Source organism: Crocuta crocuta, unplaced genomic scaffold (assembly GCF_008692635.1).
Source record: "Crocuta crocuta isolate KB4526 unplaced genomic scaffold, BGI_CrCroc_1.0 scaffold45, whole genome shotgun sequence".
Taxonomy (NCBI): Eukaryota; Metazoa; Chordata; class Mammalia; order Carnivora; family Hyaenidae; genus Crocuta; species Crocuta crocuta.
This window is the reverse complement of record NW_027530544.1, coordinates 5,170,366-5,175,409: the sequence shown is the minus strand read 5'-3', so window position 1 is coordinate 5,175,409 and position 5,044 is coordinate 5,170,366. Positions and strand designations below refer to the sequence as shown.

The following is a 5,044-nucleotide window of genomic DNA, read 5'->3' as shown; positions in this document are numbered from 1 at the left end:
TTAGCCCAGTTTGGTGGCCAGTTCTTTAGCCTTTGCTTTTTCCAACTTGGCAGTGGGAGCCACCGACTTCAGACCCAGGACATTACCTCCTCAGTGACAGTGGACGTCTTCATTTCTGTCATTGCAATTGGTCCTGATGGCCTCCACCAGCTTAGCCAGAGCGCCTGTGTCTTCCAAGTTAACTTGTGTGAAGGTGACTTTGGTGCAGGTCTTCCTGTGGACCAGATGTCCCAGAGTCTGGCCTTCCCCTTGATAATGCAGTGGAGGACCCCCATTTTACAACACAGGACAGGCAGAAAGACAACCAGCTCGATGGGATCCACATCATGTACAATCACTACCAGCCAAGACTTCTTGTTTTCCATCAAGGTAGTGACAGTTTTAATCTCAGCTCGAAGGACAGGCGGCCACCAAGGGTGGGGGGGGGGCATCCCCTTTGCTGACAGCTTTCTTCTCATCCTAGGCCAACAATATCTGCTTCTTCTCTTGCTTTGTCTCTGGTCTGTATTTGTGGGCCAGCGTAAGCAGTTGAAGAGATAGATGTTTGGTGGTCTAAGGCCTGGGTGAACTGGTTAATCATGAGAGGCACTTTTAGACGTTTCTAGAGGATAGCCCTTTGCCTCTGCAGCCTGATGTAGCAGGACCATTTGAAAAAGCAGGTGAGGTCCCTTTTGGGCTGGATGTCCTATCTGATGCCAAAATTCTTGGGCCTTTTCTCAAACAGGAGATTAACCATCTTCTTGGCCTCTTGCTTGTTGACAACAGCAGGGGCTGGGACCACCTTCTTCCTCTTAGCCTTCTTTCCAATCTGCAAGGAGAGTGGGTTTTATCCAATCTGATCTGCTCACAATTTCCCTAAACACAGAACAGATTTTCCCCACTCTGTACTCCCTCTGTCAGAGACCACCCTTATTTGCAATGGCCTCTCCTCGGCCTAACCCAACCCTCCCCACCCCCAAGGCATTGCTTGGGCTCTCCTCCTCTATGAAGGGCTCCCCACCAAGATCTCCACCTGCGGTGTTTTCCAGTCGGCCTTGGGTTCTCTGTTCCAACCACAGACAAGGCAGCGCTTCCATCTGGCCCTCTACCTTGGCGGCTGGGCCTGGCCAAGCAGTGAGCTAGTGCCTCCCCCACTTCTCCTGGACTCGGCACATGACAGGGAGGGGATTTCCTTTGGGGCCTTCACTGGGAATTGTTCTCTTGCCCCACATCAGCTGGCTGCTGGGGGAGAGTCTTCAGTAGTTTCATTTCCCTTGTTTGGAATGTAGTTTTTAAGAACCAAAAGTCAAAAACGGAAAGAGGACAGGCCACCGCCCACACTGGAACCAGTCAACCCCTCATGATGCCAGTCCTGGAAAAGCTTAGGGTTCAATGCAAAGTCTGGGGTCAAGGGATTGCTGCTTGGCTGAAGGTCCTTCTTGGCTTGCTTACTCCTCTGCTCTAACCATCTTGGGGAAGGGGGAGTCTCAAATCCTCAGATCAGCTCCTCTTCCTCCTTGTTGTCCACCAGGTGGGGACGTACACAACTCAGAAAGCTCTCCTAGGCTAATGAGCCCATGGCTTCCCTCAGCCACTAATTCCAGTAACTGACCTCTTTGTGGACCCTGCCTCTTCTTTCTCTGGAAATACAGTATCAACATATGATCAAAGATTTTGCATGGTACAAAATGATAGGATTCTTGCAGAAGTATCCTGTCAGAGCTAGGGTGCAGCTGGCACTGTGACATTGAGGGGGAGGGACACACACAATCGGCATGTTTCAGTTCAGGGCAGAGTTGGGAGGGAATGAATCATGGAAAGACAGTTGCTGGGAGTTGCATGGGAAAAGTGTGCATGACCTATTGGGTGATTCCAAAGGAAGCTTCGTGGAGAAGACAGGATCTGAACTGCATGCTTATGAGATGGGACGGGGTGTGGGGTCAAAGACTGAAGGAGAGTCGGGAAGATGATGCATGAGATAAAGCCATGCCAAGGAGAGACTGTAGGCAAGAAGATGGTATCTCTTTGCATCTCTGCAGGACTCTGATCAAGGTTCTGTCCGGTGTTGCCCACGGGCAGTTCTTGTTCCACTTCTACCTTTCCCAGGGCAGGGGGTCCTGGCAGGCAGGGACTATTGTTTGTTCACATTGGTATGCATTCCCAGCTATACCTGGTCTAGCACCTAGTGGGTGCCCAGCAAAGTTTTTTCTTTCTTTTTTCTTTCTTTATGGAAGTGTTGTTTGCAAACAATGCATACAATATTGTATTAGTTTCAGGGGTACAGTGATTCAACACTACATACATTAAGAAGTGATCACTGTGAGAAGCCTAGCTACCACCTGTAACCATAGAGGTTGTTACAGTATTGTTAACTATATTCCCTAATGCTGTATACTATATCTCTTTGGTTTATTTTATATCTTTTAAATCCCCTTCTCCTGTTTTCCCATCCCTCCACCCCTTCCCTCTCGCAAGCCCCAGATTGTTTTCTGCACAAGTGTGTTTCTGTTTGTTTGTTTGAATGTTTATTTTGAGAGGGAGAGAGAGAGCAGGACAAGGGGGATAGAGAGAGAGAGAGAGAGAGAGAGAGAGAATCCTGAGCAGGCTCTGCGCTACTAGCATGGTGCCCAATGCAGGCCTTGATCCCATGAACTGTGAGATCATGACCCCAGCCCAAATCAAGAATCTGATGCTCAACGAGTTGAACCACCCAGGGAACCTTTGTTTCTTTGTTTTGTTTTTTTAGCAACAGAAATTTTTTAATGTTTATTATTATTATTATTTGAGAGATCACAAGCAGAGGAGGGGCAGAGAGAAAGGGACAGAGGATCCAAAGTAGGCTCTGAGCTGACAATCTGATAGCAGCAAGCCCAATATGGGGCTAAACTCAAGAACTGTGAGATCATCACCTGAGCCTAAGTCAGAAGCTCAACCTACTGAGCCACCCAGCTGTCCCAACAACAGAAATTTCTTAAATGAATGAAGGTTGAAGTTCATTTGCTCTAGGGCAGTTGGAGAGGTTGAAGATTTGAGAAAAGTCACTTAGTGGTCATTGAGAAATTCTTTTTCACAATTGATGAATATAAATCTGAGTCCTACAGGTACCATATGTATGCACATATAGGTGGATTAAGAGGAACTTAGAGGACTATGGGAGAGGAGGAAGGGAAAAATAGTTGGGGAGAGGGAGGGAGACTCTTGAATGCTGAGAACAAACTGAGGCCTGATGGGGGTGGGGGAGAGGGGAAGGGGGGTGATGGGCATGGAGGAGGGCCCTTTTCCGGTTGAGCACTGGGTGTTATATGGACACCAACTTGACAATAAACTATTTAAGAAAAAAAATCTGAGTCCTTAGTGGGGCACCTGGGTGGCTCAGTTGGTTAAGCATCTGACTCTTGATTTTAGCTTGGGTCATGATCTTACAGTTCCTGATCTTAGGATTCCTGAGATTAAGCGCCATGTTGGGCTCTGTGTGGACAGCTTGGAGCATGCTTGAGATTCTCTCTCTCTCTCTCTCTCTCTCTCTCTCTGTCTCTCTGTCTCATGGGCTCAAGGCCTTGCATGATCTGGTCCTGTTGGGGAACGTGATGGAAAAAGACATGACCACTGACTGAGCCATGAGCTAGACCTGGGCACTCACAGGCTCCTCCCTCCCTGCCCTGTCCTTTGGAGTATGGGTTCCACTTTCCTTTTCCACTCCCAGAGTCTCCTCCAAGGACAGAATCTTGATGTGATGATGTGATGTTGAAAACACCTGCATCATATCTATGTGCCCAGTCAGGTGCTCTTTATAAACTTTTAATATTGGAGGGCAAGTGTAGGGATCCATTCATCTTGCTGCTGCCCAGGACAAGCCTTGTATGTAAGTTCTCTTAACTGTTATTAACATTGCCACCTACCAACCTGGAGAGGCCTGCCCTTTCTTAGGTCTCTCCCTGCCCTCTGAGTACAGGGACCAGTTTCAGATTATACGAGGGAGGGCTTTCAGATTACTCTCCTGAGAGGGCTGTGAATCTACAGGTGCCCTCTCTGCTCCCTCTGATTTCATACTATACCACTTTTCCTCCTCCTCTTTGCTTCACTTAGATCATATTGTCCTCCTGATAGCTCCTCATTTGAGCCAAGCAGACTTCTGTCTCAGGGCTTTTGCCATTTGCTTTCTCCTAGGCCTAGAATGCTCTCTCCCTCCCCCAGACACCCAAACACTGCACTCCCTAATTTCCTTTAGGCATCTGCCCAAATGTCACCTCCTCAAAGAGGCTTTCCTTGAACATAGCATCTAAAAGGGTGCCCCCCCATCACTTTCTTTTCCCTTACTTTACTTTTTCTCCATAATATATTTTTTTTAAATTTTTATTTATTTAAAAATTCTTTTTACATTTATTTATTTTTGAGAGACAAAGACAGACCACAAGTGGGGGAGGGGCAGAGAGAGAGACACACACACAGAAACCGAAGCAGGCTCCAGGCTCTGAGCTGTCAGCACAGAGCCCGATGCAGGGCTTGAACCCACAAACTGTGAGATCATGACCCGAGCCTAAGTTAGACGCTTAACCAGCTGAGCCACCCAGGTGCCCCTCTTCATAATATTTTTAAATTCATGTCACTGGCTAACATCTTACTATAAATGTACTTGCTAATTGTCTGCCTCTCCAACTAGATTGGGTGCTCCTGAAGGAAAGAACTTTTAGTCACTGCTGACACACCCCAGGTGCTCATAAACATATGTGGACTAAATGAAATGGACTAAATGAACGAGTGAATGAATGATCTTAATAGCAGCAGTTTTTAAATAGAGGGGTGGGGTCAGGAGCCAGGGTGCTGGTTAATTAGTGCTAGGAGTATGAAAATAAGCACAGGGAAGGACACTGCTCTTTCAAGAAATAAGGTAATGAAAGAAAGGGCCGGTGCTGAATATCTCTCACAAAGCATATAGTGCCATATAAATATATCTATTTCCCTGGCAGAGAGGTCAGGTAGAGATGAGTAGAAAGGGTCAGGTAGAGATGAGTAGAAATGGGATGGATCAGGTTCACAACTAGGATAAGACTTGGCAGAGTGGAAA

At 47.2% G+C, this 5,044-nt stretch overlaps 1 pseudogene; it reads right to left on the bottom strand.

Annotated features, from left to right (window-relative positions):
• LOC144234392 (large ribosomal subunit protein eL8 pseudogene) lies at positions 1-1,076 on the bottom strand (annotated as a pseudogene).
• Between the last annotated feature and the right edge of the window lie 3,968 nt (positions 1,077-5,044).